Below are 16205 nucleotides of genomic sequence, written 5' to 3'. Positions count from 1 at the left end.
ACAGCCTCTTCCATTCCATCCACAGCAGGGCTATGGTGGCAGCAGCAGCAGCAGGGGCCCTAGAGGTGCCTTGTTGTATTGCCTGGTCCTGGAGAGTCTCTGCCAAACAACCTCAGTCTCTTTGCAAAGGGCACAAAAAGATTCCAAGAGCTGGTGTCGGTGTGTAGTGCTACAATGGTATTTTCAGGAAAATACCAGGTATGTTTCAGGTATATTTCAGGAAAAGTGGTGGAAGAGGCAAATGATTCAACAGATCCTTTGCTGTATTCCAGAGCTGCTGTATTTGAAGGGGAAAATGCTCACTGGGGCTGATAAATGATCAGCCAGACATTTCTCATGAGTTTGGAGAAAGCAGGAGGCTTGGAGGAAGCAGAACTTTGCAAATAAGCTCTGCCCTGTGAGGAAGTGATTTTAACTGTTGACACTGGATTTTAAGTCGAGGATGTTGATCAGCAGCATGAAGCTGAGATAGAGGCTGATCATCAGCAGTGTAGCCCAGGCATCAGCACTGGGACCAGTCCTCTTCCTTCTTGATAGTGGCCTGAATAAAGGGGTCCAGGGCACCCTCAGCAAGTTTGCTGAATTTCCTACAGTGGGAGGAGCTGCTGAGACACCAGAAGGTGACTCTGCACCCACAAGGACCTCAACAGGCCGGAGAAATGGGCTGACGGAACCTCCTGAAGTTCAACCAAGGGCTGAACAGAGTCCTCCCGCTGGGGAGGTGCAGCCCCAGACCCCAGCACATGGCATGGAAACCAGGAGGGACCGCCTGGAAGGGATCTGGGCAAACACTGAGGTGTGCAGCCCACTGCCAGGTGGGCCTTGTGCCACAGGATGTGTCTGTGGATGGGGAGCTCCTGGGTGTGGCCCTCAGAGCCCTGTGATGTCAGGCCGTGTCACTCATGGTCATTATGACGCCACCTGCGTAACTATAACCACCAGCGTTGGGTAGTGCCAGCACACTCAGCTTGTGATCCACAGCAGCTGAGGAGCTTCCAAGCACTGCCAGCATCTGAGGAGCCTCTGTGCTATCAGCGAGCGAGCATCTGCTGTGTGCTGCCAGTGACTGAGGAGCCTCCAAGTCCTGCCGGTGAGTGAGGAACCTCCAAGTCTGCCCGTGACTGAGGAGGAACCTCCAAGTGCTGCCAGCGACCAGGGAGCCTCTGAGTCCTGCCAGTGACCGAGGAACCTCTGAGTCCTGACAGAGACTGAGAGCAGTCAATTCCAGGAGCAGCAATGTCGGAGGCCAGGGAGGAGCCAGCGGCGCCCCGAGCCGTCCGGGTGTGCCGCATCTGTGTGGATTTCCTGCACAGCCCCGCTGCTGCCGTGGAGCCCTGCGGACATGTGTTTTGCCACGCCTGCATCCAGCCCCAGGCCGCCCCTGATGCCGCCGCCACCTGCCCGACCTGCCAAGGGCCCATCGTGAGCATCCGCGTCCTGCAGGATCAGGAGAGCCGCCCCGGGCCGGTCCCGCGCCGCCCCCGCCGCCGCCTCCATCCCTTCGTGGCGCGCTGGCGGCAGCGGCAGCAGCAGGAGGCGCAGGAGGATGCGGCTCCTGGAGGTGGCCGGCGCCGCAGACTGGCTGATGGGGACAGGGCCCCAAGCCCTGTGCCCCGCCAGCGTCCCCGGAGAGAGCTGGATGTCCTGAGAAGAAACGGGCTGGGACAGCGGCCACCATGGGGAAATGAAGCCATGGCCGCAGGGGACAACCGGCACCGCCCCCATGTCATCTGATTTGATGTGGCTCCTCCACGGCCCGTCGGAACTGAAAATCAGCATGCTGAGAAGGGCCTCGTCTGATTTCTTCTTCCCGTTTGCATATTACTTCAAGACTAGGAGAATGGGAACTGTGGGAGGGAAAGCATGTAGTTGTAGAAACTTGGGGATAGAGTTCGATATTGATATTAGGAGATTAGGATATTAGGATGTTAGGATGTTTCTTAGGATGTTAAGGATGTTTATTAGGATGTTAGGATGTTTGTTCGGATGTTCGCTATGAAATAAACGTTTTTTCAATTTAAAGCGTTAGAAAGCAGTCATTCTTTATCAGTGCTGGACGCACAGAAGTGTATCTATCTCCTTTAATCTGATGTGTGTGGTGAAAATTCACAACAGGGTATTTATTCCATCCTGATCATACATATTCATTACAATGTGTCTCCTACCTAATACGCTAACACCACTTCCCTAGAACTAATTTGCATGCATTCACCTTTAACTGGAAGTCTTTTTTTGGTCCTGGAGGTCATCTAACAGGGGGGTCTCATGGTCATATTCACTGAATGCTTCAGTATTACTGGTGACCTTTCTTTGAACTTTTTCTTTGGTATGCACTATTGGTTTTTGTTACGTAACTTGCAAAAACCCCTCTGTAGTCCTCTATCTTTTTCTCCACTGGTTCCAGCTACATTTATCCTCCTTTATACATAGCTTTAATCTTTTTTGCTAGTTAGCCCTAAAGCTCTATTCAGCATCTTCAGGGGAACTGAAAATTTCTAGTCTCTGTGTTATTTATCAAGTCCCCCCTTTTCTTGAGACTGTCTCTTTTAGGCAAGTCCCAATACTTCATTTTCCAGCCCAAAGTGCTGCAACAACTGTAACAGTTAATACAAACACACACAATGATTAGAGTGACTGCCATGAATGCATAACAAGGCAAACAAACATTAATAAGGCAAACAGCAATAACTACAGCAGCACCGAAGAGAACACAAATCCAGCGTCAGCCCCTCTGGGCCCAGGCTCTCTGGGCGCTGCTCTCCCTCGCTGTGTCCGGGCAGGGGCTGCGCTCGGTGCTGCCCGGCAGGAGCCGGGGGCGGTGCCGGGAGCAGCGTGTCCGGGTGTGCTCGGCACGGAGGTGATGATCCAAAGAGATCCATCCCCGTTTGGCTGGAGTCCCCTTGGGCATGGAGGATGGACCGTGGAGCCCAGTAAAGAGAAGGGAAAGTGCTGATAGGGGTCCTGCATTTGCTGGCCCAAAGGACCCATGGTGTCTCTGCCCACCAAAGGTACAGGGAAAGCTATGAGGACTTTGAGGGCCAGCAACATCCAGGGACAGCTGGTGCTAAATCCTTTTGAACTGCCTTTCCCCTGCACGAGGGTCCAGTCCCCCTCCTGCCCTGGGACTGGGACCAGTAAATTCATTTTGGGTTCCCTAAGTGCCCCCACTGGCACTAAGGGGTGATGTCTCCAAACCTATCAGGGATGGGAGACCCCTGCAAGCGAGTTCCTCCTCCTGAAACCCCACTTGTGACTGGCTCTGTCCTCCTCTGCCGAGCCAGGGCAGCAGAGAGACCTGCTGGGAGCCAGGATGGATGGTGGTTGGAATGTGGCCATGCCCTGGGGACAAGCAGAGGCCAGGCCATGCTGCCAGGGCAGCACCCAGTGTCCCTGGACAGAGGCACTGTGTCCTCTGCTCTTATCCTGAGCTTTGTCCTGGGCTCCAGCATCCTCATCCCAGGGGCTGCTTCCCATAGGCTGGCATGGAGCTACTGATGTTTCTAATTCCTCCTGTGAATGTTTCTGTGTGCAGGGATCATGTGGCTGAGGCCCTGCAAAGCTGGTGAACCCTTTGGCTTGGCTGGGCCATGGTGGGGAAGTGAAGTTGTGTCCTTGGGTGGCCAAGGTGCCAGTCAGGTCTGGGAAGAAGTGCCTGCAGTGTAACTGAGAGTGGAGCCTGGCAGCTAAAAAGACATTTCATGAGGATTAACTGGTCCCTTGCAAGGCTGCCACAATGGAAATCTGTCCTGAGTGGGATGGGTAAGCAGATAGTGATGGGGACATCACAGCTGAGGAGTGGGACAGTGCCCCACCACCTGCACTGGGTACTAGGAGGACGCACAAGGGAACTTGGAAAGAAGGGGTTAATGAGATGTAACAGGGAGCTTGGCTTTGAGCCCAAGGGGAGTTCTACAGCCCTGCACATAAAGGCCACAAAAAGCCGGCACTAGGCCAATTCCAGCCATGTGATAGGAAAGGTGGGACAAACAGCCAGCACTCTGAGGGGTGAAATCCCAGGGACAGACTGAGCTGTGAGCACAGGCTGCCCAGCTACAGGTGGATAACTGTGCTGGGGTGGCCTGCTGCCATCACAGCCTCTTCCATTCCATCCACAGCAGGGCTATGGTGGCAGCAGCAGCAGCAGGGGCCCTAGAGGTGCCTTGTTGTATTGCCTGGTCCTGGAGAGTCTCTGCCAAACAACCTCAGTCTCTTTGCAAAGGGCACAAAAAGATTCCAAGAGCTGGTGTCGGTGTGTAGTGCTACAATGGTATTTTCAGGAAAATACCAGGTATGTTTCAGGTATATTTCAGGAAAAGTGGTGGAAGAGGCAAATGATTCAACAGATCCTTTGCTGTATTCCAGAGCTGCTGTATTTGAAGGGGAAAATGCTCACTGGGGCTGATAAATGATCAGCCAGACATTTCTCATGAGTTTGGAGAAAGCAGGAGGCTTGGAGGAAGCAGAACTTTGCAAATAAGCTCTGCCCTGTGAGGAAGTGATTTTAACTGTTGACACTGGATTTTAAGTCGAGGATGTTGATCAGCAGCATGAAGCTGAGATAGAGGCTGATCATCAGCAGTGTAGCCCAGGCATCAGCACTGGGACCAGTCCTCTTCCTTCTTGATAGTGGCCTGAATAAAGGGGTCCAGGGCACCCTCAGCAAGTTTGCTGAATTTCCTACAGTGGGAGGAGCTGCTGAGACACCAGAAGGTGACTCTGCACCCACAAGGACCTCAACAGGCCGGAGAAATGGGCTGACGGAACCTCCTGAAGTTCAACCAAGGGCTGAACAGAGTCCTCCCGCTGGGGAGGTGCAGCCCCAGACCCCAGCACATGGCATGGAAACCAGGAGGGACCGCCTGGAAGGGATCTGGGCAAACACTGAGGTGTGCAGCCCACTGCCAGGTGGGCCTTGTGCCACAGGATGTGTCTGTGGATGGGGAGCTCCTGGGTGTGGCCCTCAGAGCCCTGTGATGTCAGGCCGTGTCACTCATGGTCATTATGACGCCACCTGCGTAACTATAACCACCAGCGTTGGGTAGTGCCAGCACACTCAGCTTGTGATCCACAGCAGCTGAGGAGCTTCCAAGCACTGCCAGCATCTGAGGAGCCTCTGTGCTACCAGCGAGCGATCATCTGCTGTGTGCTGCCAGTGACCGAGGAGCCTCCAAGTCCTGCCGGTGAGTGAGGAACCTCCAAGTCTGCCCGTGACTGAGGAGGAACCTCCAAGTGCTGCCAGCGACCAGGGAGCCTCTGAGTCCTGCCAGTGACCGAGGAACCTCTGAGTCCTGACAGAGACTGAGAGCAGTCAATTCCAGGAGCAGCAATGTCGGAGGCCAGGGAGGAGCCAGCGGCGCCCCGAGCCGTCCGGGTGTGCCGCATCTGTGTGGATTTCCTGCACAGCCCCGCTGCTGCCGTGGAGCCCTGCGGACATGTGTTTTGCCACGCCTGCATCCAGCCCCAGGCCGCCCCTGATGCCGCCGCCACCTGCCCGACCTGCCAAGGGCCCATCGTGAGCATCCGCGTCCTGCAGGATCAGGAGAGCCGCCCCGGGCCGGTCCCGCGCCGCCCCCGCCGCCGCCTCCATCCCTTCGTGGCGCGCTGGCGGCAGCGGCAGCAGCAGGAGGCGCAGGAGGATGCGGCTCCTGGAGGTGGCCGGCGCCGCAGACTGGCTGATGGGGACAGGGCCCCAAGCCCTGTGCCCCGCCAGCGTCCCCGGAGAGAGCTGGATGTCCTGAGAAGAAACGGGCTGGGACAGCGGCCACCATGGGGAAATGAAGCCATGGCCGCAGGGGACAACCGGCACCGCCCCCATGTCATCTGATTTGATGTGGCTCCTCCACGGCCCGTCGGAACTGAAAATCAGCATGCTGAGAAGGGCCTCGTCTGATTTCTTCTTCCCGTTTGCATATTACTTCAAGACTAGAAGAATGGGAACTGTGGGAGGGAAAGCATGTAGTTGTAGAAACTTGGGGATAGAGTTCGATATTGATATTAGGAGATTAGGATATTAGGATGTTAGGATGTTTCTTAGGATGTTAAGGATGTTTATTAGGATGTTAGGATGTTTGTTCGGATGTTCGCTATGAAATAAACGTTTTTTCAATTTAAAGCGTTAGAAAGCAGTCATTCTTTATCAGTGCTGGACGCACAGAAGTGTATCTATCTCCTTTAATCTGATGTGTGTGGTGAAAATTCACAACAGGGTATTTATTCCATCCTGATCATACATATTCATTACAATGTGTCTCCTACCTAATACGCTAACACCACTTCCCTAGAACTAATTTGCATGCATTCACCTTTAACTGGAAGTCTTTTTTTGGTCCTGGAGGTCATCTAACAGGGGGGTCTCATGGTCATATTCACTGAATGCTTCAGTATTACTGGTGACCTTTCTTTGAACTTTTTCTTTGGTATGCACTATTGGTTTTTGTTACGTAACTTGCAAAAACCCCTCTGTAGTCCTCTATCTTTTTCTCCACTGGTTCCAGCTACATTTATCCTCCTTTATACATAGCTTTAATCTTTTTTGCTAGTTAGCCCTAAAGCTCTATTCAGCATCTTCAGGGGAACTGAAAATTTCTAGTCTCTGTGTTATTTATCAAGTCCCCCCTTTTCTTGAGACTGTCTCTTTTAGGCAAGTCCCAATACTTCATTTTCCAGCCCAAAGTGCTGCAACAACTGTAACAGTTAATACAAACACACACAATGATTAGAGTGACTGCCATGAATGCATAACAAGGCAAACAAACATTAATAAGGCAAACAGCAATAACTACAGCAGCACCGAAGAGAACACAAATCCAGCGTCAGCCCCTCTGGGCCCAGGCTCTCTGGGCGCTGCTCTCCCTCGCTGTGTCCGGGCAGGGGCTGCGCTCGGTGCTGCCCGGCAGGAGCCGGGGGCGGTGCCGGGAGCAGCGTGTCCGGGTGTGCTCGGCACGGAGGTGATGATCCAAAGAGATCCATCCCCGTTTGGCTGGAGTCCCCTTGGGCATGGAGGATGGACCGTGGAGCCCAGTAAAGAGAAGGGAAAGTGCTGATAGGGGTCCTGCATTTGCTGGCCCAAAGGACCCATGGTGTCTCTGCCCACCAAAGGTACAGGGAAAGCTATGAGGACTTTGAGGGCCAGCAACATCCAAGGACAGCTGGTGCTAAATCCTTTTGAACTGCCTTTCCCCTGCACGAGGGTCCAGTCCCCCTCCTGCCCTGGGACTGGGACCAGTAAATTCATTTTGGGTTCCCTAAGTGCCCCCACTGGCACTAAGGGGTGATGTCTCCAAACCTATCAGGGATGGGAGACCCCTGCAAGCGAGTTCCTCCTCCTGAAACCCCACTTGTGACTGGCTCTGTCCTCCTCTGCCGAGCCAGGGCAGCAGAGAGACCTGCTGGGAGCCAGGATGGATGGTGGTTGGAATGTGGCCATGCCCTGGGGACAAGCAGAGGCCAGGCCATGCTGCCAGGGCAGCACCCAGTGTCCCTGGACAGAGGCACTGTGTCCTCTGCTCTTATCCTGAGCTTTGTCCTGGGCTCCAGCATCCTCATCCCAGGGGCTGCTTCCCATAGGCTGGCATGGAGCTACTGATGTTTCTAATTCCTCCTGTGAATGTTTCTGTGTGCAGGGATCATGTGGCTGAGGCACTGCAAAGCTGGTGAACCCTTTGGCTTGGCTGGGCCATGGTGGGGAAGTGAAGTTGTGTCCTTGGGTGGCCAAGGTGCCACTCAGGTCTGGGAAGAAGTGCCTGCAGTGTAACTGAGAGTGGAGCCTGGCAGCTAAAAAGACATTTCATGAGGATTAACTGGTCCCTTGCAAGGCTGCCACAATGGAAATCTGTCCTGAGTGGGATGGGTAAGCAGATAGTGATGGGGACATCACAGCTGAGGAGTGGGACAGTGCCCCACCACCTGCACTGGGTACTAGGAGGACGCACAAGGGAACTTGGAAAGAAGGGGTTAATGAGATGTAACAGGGAGCTTGGCTTTGAGCCCAAGGGGAGTTCTACAGCCCTGCACATAAAGGCCACAAAAAGCCGGCACTAGGCCAATTCCAGCCATGTGATAGGAAAGGTGGGACAAACAGCCAGCACTCTGAGGGGTGAAATCCCAGGGACAGACTGAGCTGTGAGCACAGGCTGCCCAGCTACAGGTGGATAACTGTGCTGGGGTGGCCTGCTGCCATCACAGCCTCTTCCATTCCATCCACAGCAGGGCTATGGTGGCAGCAGCAGCAGCAGGGGCCCTAGAGGTGCCTTGTTGTATTGCCTGGTCCTGGAGAGTCTCTGCCAAACAACCTCAGTCTCTTTGCAAAGGGCACAAAAAGATTCCAAGAGCTGGTGTCGGTGTGTAGTGCTACAATGGTATTTTCAGGAAAATACCAGGTATGTTTCAGGTATATTTCAGGAAAAGTGGTGGAAGAGGCAAATGATTCAACAGATCCTTTGCTGTATTCCAGAGCTGCTGTATTTGAAGGGGAAAATGCTCACTGGGGCTGATAAATGATCAGCCAGACATTTCTCATGAGTTTGGAGAAAGCAGGAGGCTTGGAGGAAGCAGAACTTTGCAAATAAGCTCTGCCCTGTGAGGAAGTGATTTTAACTGTTGACACTGGATTTTAAGTCGAGGATGTTGATCAGCAGCATGAAGCTGAGATAGAGGCTGATCATCAGCAGTGTAGCCCAGGCATCAGCACTGGGACCAGTCCTCTTCCTTCTTGATAGTGGCCTGAATAAAGGGGTCCAGGGCACCCTCAGCAAGTTTGCTGAATTTCCTACAGTGGGAGGAGCTGCTGAGACACCAGAAGGTGACTCTGCACCCACAAGGACCTCAACAGGCCGGAGAAATGGGCTGACGGAACCTCCTGAAGTTCAACCAAGGGCTGAACAGAGTCCTCCCGCTGGGGAGGTGCAGCCCCAGACCCCAGCACATGGCATGGAAACCAGGAGGGACCGCCTGGAAGGGATCTGGGCAAACACTGAGGTGTGCAGCCCACTGCCAGGTGGGCCTTGTGCCACAGGATGTGTCTGTGGATGGGGAGCTCCTGGGTGTGGCCCTCAGAGCCCTGTGATGTCAGGCCGTGTCACTCATGGTCATTATGACGCCACCTGCGTAACTATAACCACCAGCGTTGGGTAGTGCCAGCACACTCAGCTTGTGATCCACAGCAGCTGAGGAGCTTCCAAGCACTGCCAGCATCTGAGGAGCCTCTGTGCTATCAGCGAGCGATCATCTGCTGTGTGCTGCCAGTGGCTGAGGAGCCTTCAAGTCCTGCCGGTGAGTGAGGAACCTCCAAGTCTGCCCGTGACTGAGGAGGAACCTCCAAGTGCTGCCAGCGACCAGGGAGCCTCTGAGTCCTGCCAGTGACCGAGGAACCTCTGAGTCCTGACAGAGACTGAGAGCAGTCAATTCCAGGAGCAGCAATGTCGGAGGCCAGGGAGGAGCCAGCGGCGCCCCGAGCCGTCCGGGTGTGCCGCATCTGTGTGGATTTCCTGCACAGCCCCGCTGCTGCCGTGGAGCCCTGCGGACATGTGTTTTGCCACGCCTGCATCCAGCCCCAGGCCGCCCCTGATGCCGCCGCCACCTGCCCGACCTGCCAAGGGCCCATCGTGAGCATCCGCGTCCTGCAGGATCAGGAGAGCCTCCCCGGGCCGGTCCCGCGCCGCCCCCGCCGCCGCCTCCATCCCTTCGTGGCGCGCTGGCGGCAGCGGCAGCAGCAGGAGGCGCAGGAGGATGCGGCTCCTGGAGGTGGCCGGCGCCGCAGACTGGCTGATGGGGACAGGGCCCCAAGCCCTGTGCCCCGCCAGCGTCCCCGGAGAGAGCTGGATGTCCTGAGAAGAAACGGGCTGGGACAGCGGCCACCATGGGGAAATGAAGCCATGGCCGCAGGGGACAACCGGCACCGCCCCCATGTCATCTGATTTGATGTGGCTCCTCCACGGCCCGTCGGAACTGAAAATCAGCATGCTGAGAAGGGCCTCGTCTGATTTCTTCTTCCCGTTTGCATATTACTTCAAGACTAGAAGAATGGGAACTGTGGGAGGGAAAGCATGTAGTTGTAGAAACTTGGGGATAGAGTTCGATATTGATATTAGGAGATTAGGATATTAGGATGTTAGGATGTTTCTTAGGATGTTAAGGATGTTTATTAGGATGTTAGGATGTTTGTTCAGATGTTCGCTATGAAATAAACGTTTTTTCAATTTAAAGCGTTAGAAAGCAGTCATTCTTTATCAGTGCTGGACGCACAGAAGTGTATCTATCTCCTTTAATCTGATGTGTGTGGTGAAAATTCACAACAGGGTATTTATTCCATCCTGATCATACATATTCATTACAATGTGTCTCCTACCTAATACGCTAACACCACTTCCCTAGAACTAATTTGCATGCATTCACCTTTAACTGGAAGTCTTTTTTTGGTCCTGGAGGTCATCTAACAGGGGGGTCTCATGGTCATATTCACTGAATGCTTCAGTATTACTGGTGACCTTTCTTTGAACTTTTTCTTTGGTATGCACTATTGGTTTTTGTTACGTAACTTGCAAAAACCCCTCTGTAGTCCTCTATCTTTTTCTCCACTGGTTCCAGCTACATTTATCCTCCTTTATACATAGCTTTAATCTTTTTTGCTAGTTAGCCCTAAAGCTCTATTCAGCATCTTCAGGGGAACTGAAAATTTCTAGTCTCTGTGTTATTTATCAAGTCCCCCCTTTTCTTGAGACTGTCTCTTTTAGGCAAGTCCCAATACTTCATTTTCCAGCCCAAAGTGCTGCAACAACTGTAACAGTTAATACAAACACACACAATGATTAGAGTGACTGCCATGAATGCATAACAAGGCAAACAAACATTAATAAGGCAAACAGCAATAACTACAGCAGCACCGAAGAGAACACAAATCCAGCGTCAGCCCCTCTGGGCCCAGGCTCTCTGGGCGCTGCTCTCCCTCGCTGTGTCCGGGCAGGGGCTGCGCTCGGTGCTGCCCGGCAGGAGCCGGGGGCGGTGCCGGGAGCAGCGTGTCCGGGTGTGCTCGGCACGGAGGTGATGATCCAAAGAGATCCATCCCCGTTTGGCTGGAGTCCCCTTGGGCATGGAGGATGGACCGTGGAGCCCAGTAAAGAGAAGGGAAAGTGCTGTCCTGGTTGTTCCCTTCTGCAGCTCCATTCCCTTCCCTGGACACACTCCAGCCCCTCACTGTCTGTCTTGTAGTGATGGGAGCAACTGTTCTGTACCTACATGGAGATGCTGAACTTTCCTAGAAACCATAAAATCTCTCCTAGATTTCACTGTTTTGTTGTTTTTTCCACCAGGTGAGGCATCACATTTACCTGGACATCCTGTCACACTTTCCATAAATAGGAGGCAGCATCGGCTCGTGAGGTCCCCACCCTGTTTGCCTGCTGATACGTTTCAAAAGGCATTTGCTCTGTAAACACCTGCTCCACCCAGTTTCCCTCGATCAATACAGCTTTTCTCTCCAGGTTTCCCCTGAAAACTAGGTCTGCTATTTTCCTGTGGGCACCAAGCTCTGGCTGAGACAAAGCCCTTACCACTTCCCACTCCTCAGGGTCAGACACAGCACATGGCTCCTGCTGGCCATGGAGAGTCCTAAAGACATCCTTGGCCTTCCCTAGGTCAAACACAGCTTCCCTGGCCCCAGCAGCCTCTATTCCCACTCTGCTCAGTGCTTGTGAGGCCACACCTGCACTGCTGGGGCCAGCTCTGGGCTCCCCAGTACAAGGGAGATGCAGGGACTGGAGCCAGTCCAGTGCAAGGCCATGAAGGTCTGAAGGATCCTTCATGTGAGGAGCAGCTGAGAGGGCTGGAGCTGCTCGTCCCACAGCAAAGTAGTCTTGGAAGGGCTTTGTAGACGTGTATAAACATCTGATGGGAGGGAATGAAGGCAGGAAACCAGGCTGTTCTCAACAGTGCCCTGTGACAGGACAGGAGGCAATGGGAACAAACTAAACTGCATGAAATTCACCCATGGGAGCTGCCCCACAGAATCCCAGGATGGGACCACAGTGGTCACCTGGTGCCACCTCCCTGCTCCAGCAGGGCCATCCCAGAGCCCATGGCACACATTGTGTCCAGGCAGCTCTGGGATATCCCCACTGAGGGAGACTCCACACCCTCTCTGGGATCCGTTCAGGGCTCAGGCACTGCCCAGGAAAGTTCTTCCTCATGTCCAGGTGGAGCTGCCTGGGCTCAGTCCCTGCCCGTGGCTCTGGTGCCATTGCTGGGCCTGGAGCAGAGCCCGGCCCTGCTCTGCCCCTCCCTGCAGCCAGGGCCAGCCAGGGCTGAGGGCCCCTCTCAGCTGGGGCTCCTCTCCAGGCTGAGCAGCCCCAGCTCCCTCAGCCTTTCCTGGGCACCCACATGCTCCAGGCCCTTCAGCATTTTTTCATCCTCCACTGGACCCATTTCAGGTGCTCCAGGTCTCTCTTGTTCTGAACAGCCCAAAACTGGATAAAATATAATGACAAGGGGAAGTTTGTCCCACCTCTGCTGAGGAGAGCCCATGGCACCCCGTGTTTGGGATGCCCACTTTCATTTCTTCTTCTGCTGACAGACCAGCAAATCCTCCCAGTAACCTGATGTCTTTGATGAAGACAACATGGATAGTCTCAGGCATAGTTCAGATCCTGGATCCTACAAGGCCCTGAGGAATCTGAGCCAATGTCAGTCACCCTAAAACACAGATGTCTTTCAGCACTCAAGTGCTGCAGCCTCCAGAGGCTTAAAGGCAAAACCCAGGTTTGTGAGGGATCACTTAATCTCCTGGAGGTCTCTGGCAAGCAAACAAAACCAACCGAAAAGACACAGAAAAGCCTGTTCTCCAGCTGAGCAGAGATGTGTTTGGTTGTTCAAAGGCTTCTGATAAGGTGACTGAGATTAAAGAACAAATAAAAGTACGATTAGGGCCAAAGTCCCAACTCCAGCCAAAACCACACAGCCAGAGCAAAAACTCACTCCTTGCCTAAAGCCACACTTATCCAGCTGCTCCTCAGCCTTCCCAGCCAAGAGGAGCTCTGCCCAGAGCTGGCACAGGCTCTGCCTTGTCTCCAGGACAAGGTCCCCAGGACAGTGATGTCCCACACAGCCCAGCAGCCACAGCACTGCTCCTGCACTCAGCTCCCACCACACTCTGCTCCCAAATTCCCAGCTGGATGCATTTTCTCCCTGAGCATCCTTTCAGAGAGCTGGTATCCATGGGCATGGCCACTGCAGGCCAGGCTCCCTTCAGTGTCCAGGAAAGCTGTTGGAGTTAATGGGAAATGGGCATGCCTTGCTCTCTCCGCTGGGTGTAAAATTAACTAAAGATCAATTTAGGTGGGTGCTGCTGGAGCGTGGTGCCCGGCAGCGGAAGGGGAGGCCCAGGGGCTGATAGATTGGAGAACGACTGGGAGAGCAAACTGCACCTTGCTGATAAAGCAGAGTGCTGGATACCCCTGAGAGAGTCATCCAGAAATTATCACGGGGCAGTCCAGGAACAGGTCTGTCTGGAAATTGGTCTGAAAAGCAAACAGAAAAATGGTTCTCTGGCAGAGAGGGGACCTTTCTCAAGTTTCTCTCCATTGAGAATTTTGTGGGAATAATTGCAGACCCAGGAAACTGGAATGTCCCAGAACTCAGCTTCTCCAGTCTGTCCCTGCATCTGGGACTGCCAGCTGACTCCTGCTGGGACAGCACACACAGTCCTCATGTCTTTTCAGCCCCCTTTATGATCCAGCAAGCTCCAGGCTGCCAGGGTACAAGTGACAAAATGAGCACAGGCTGGCAGAAAACGATGGAGATAAATCCTTGTTTAAGCAAAGTGCATATGCAAACACACAAACATAACGTAAATATAAAAAGAAAAATTAAATAATTAAATACAGGGGGAAAACACAAGCAATGTGAGCAGGGTCCTTGTGCTCATCTGCAGGGAGGAATGGAACCCAGTCCCACATCAGGCATTACTTCCCTGTCTTATCCCAGTGGCAACAACCTCCTTCCAGGTCCTCAGGCTGTGGCTACCTGCAGGAGGCAAAGGGATGAGTGTGGAGCCAGGAGACTCTGGGCTCAGGCACCTGGGCTGCCACTGTGGATGCAGCCAGTGCCACCCTGGTACTGCCCTGTGGGATGGCTCCTCATCCCCTTGTACCAACCAGGCTTCTCTGGAGTCTGCCCCACCATCACAGCACTGCCAAGAGATCTTCCAGGCCCCTCTGACATGAGTTTATGAGTAGCACTCTAAATCCTGGACCTTCCCAGGATAATTTTAACCCTGGATATGACTTTTCTGTACCTCTCCAGTTTACCTGCTCCAGCTAATGGGTTCACTTAAGCAACATGGACTCCTTCTTCCTGAGGTTTTTGTTTATTTTGCAGATGTTCAAAGCAAGGAGCCATCTCCAGCAGGAGATCCATCCCTTTCCACCCCCCACTAAGGAAACCTCTGCAGGCCATTCCAGACCAAGGAAATTCCCAGATATTGCTCCAGCTGGCAAAACCCTACAGCAGTTTCATCTTCCCCAGGATCCCAGACTCTGCTGCTAACAAAGTCCTCCCTGGCTGCCTGCACCCTCCAGGCTCAGCTGCCTCCCTTTGCCAACACACACGAGGACGTGGGACTCCTCCTTAGCCAAGGAAGGAATTGTCCCTGGGACCAACAGTGGCTTTTCTCCTGCTCCTCACTTCTGCAGCACTTTCCTGCCATCCAAGCTCTCTCAGGAGATCAAGGAAGCTCCCTCAGGAGAACAAAGCTCCTCTGCTCCTGCCTGGAAGCTCCTTGCTGGCTGTCACCCTTGCCAGGAGCCCTGTTGTGCCGCCCACCTGCAGGCAGCTGTTCACAGCTCGGGGCTCAGCAGGGCTCAGTGCTGTTGATGGAAAACAAAATCTGCCAGCAGATTCTGACCCTGACCCTCAGCCCCTGCACCAGAGAGGATTTGATCCCTGCAAGCTCTTGCATGGCTCTCAGGCAGCCCCAGACTCCCAGGGGAGCTGGCAGCCCTGGCACAGAGCTGGAGCCCAGGATGGGTGGAGAACATGAGAGCCACACAGGAAACTTGTGGTTTTGATGAGGTGGACAGGGAGAGGCAGTGCCTGCCTGTGCCAGGGTGAGTGAGGGGAACAGCTGCCTCCCCTGGCAGCTGGCAACAGGGGAGGAGGGAGCCCTTCTGTCCCTCCAGAGAGTCAGGGTCCAGGCTGGAAGTGACTTATCCACCCCGTGGGAATGGGTCAAGGGAAAGCAGACGTGGCCAGGGTCATCTCCTCCAGGGCCAGGAGGCACATGGGGCATCTGCTCCTGCAGACAGTGTGTGACACAGCTGGAGCCACTCATGTCCCATGTCCCAGCCACCCTCTCCACCTCCACACCAGCCTGGGAGTGTGTGCCCAAACAAGAGAAGCACACAGTCCCTGCCAAACTGCCTGGGCCCAGTCACACAAGGGCATGGCTGATGCTGTGCAGGATGCTGGGATGAGCCTTGAAGGGGAAGGATGTGGCCAAAGGACCTCCATGGTGGAGGGCAGCCTCTTGTCCTCCTTTGAGCTGTCCTACATTGCCCATCAGCCAGCAAGAAGCAGAGCCAGTGACCACTTTCCCAGTGGTCCTGGAAGCCAGCTGGTCATCCTGGCACAGCACAGTCCCAACACTGTGCTGACAACTTTGCTTTCCCTCATCCTATTCACCTCTCCAGACACCACACATTGATGTCTTTCATGTGCCATCCTCAGACTGGCCCCTGTGCCCCCCAGGCCAGCAAAGGAGGGAGCTGGGGACAGCCACATCCCCAGCCCAGCGTGGATGGAGCCATGGTGCACTGGAGAGGACAAGGTCCCTGCTATGCAGGGGTGACCCAGCCACCACAGAGCCTCAGCAGCACCGACCTGGAGACATCAGGATTGCCAAGAGCTCAGCAGTCACAACCAGCTCTGCCCTCAGCTTCATCAAGAAGCAAAACCAGGAAGAGAGAGGGTCAAAGTGGAACACCAGCAGCCATGGGTGAAACCAAGGAGTGAGCAGGGACACTGGCATCGCGTGCCCAACGCTCTGTGTGATGTGGCAGGGGTGAAGGTGCCACTCACCCTCCCAGAGGCTGGGCACTCCCTGGGGCAGGCACAGGGCACGGGTGGGAAGGTCTGACAGGATCTGTGTCCCAGTGCCCCCCCTGGGGAGGAGCCTCTGGCCACAGCACACAAGCCAGGCTCCAGGTGTTTGCTTTCCA

Source organism: Molothrus ater, chromosome 10, assembly GCF_012460135.2.
Source record: "Molothrus ater isolate BHLD 08-10-18 breed brown headed cowbird chromosome 10, BPBGC_Mater_1.1, whole genome shotgun sequence".
Lineage (NCBI taxonomy): Eukaryota > Metazoa > Chordata > Aves > Passeriformes > Icteridae > Molothrus > Molothrus ater.
The sequence above is the reverse complement of the archived record's forward strand: the minus strand, read 5'-3'. Positions refer to the sequence as shown.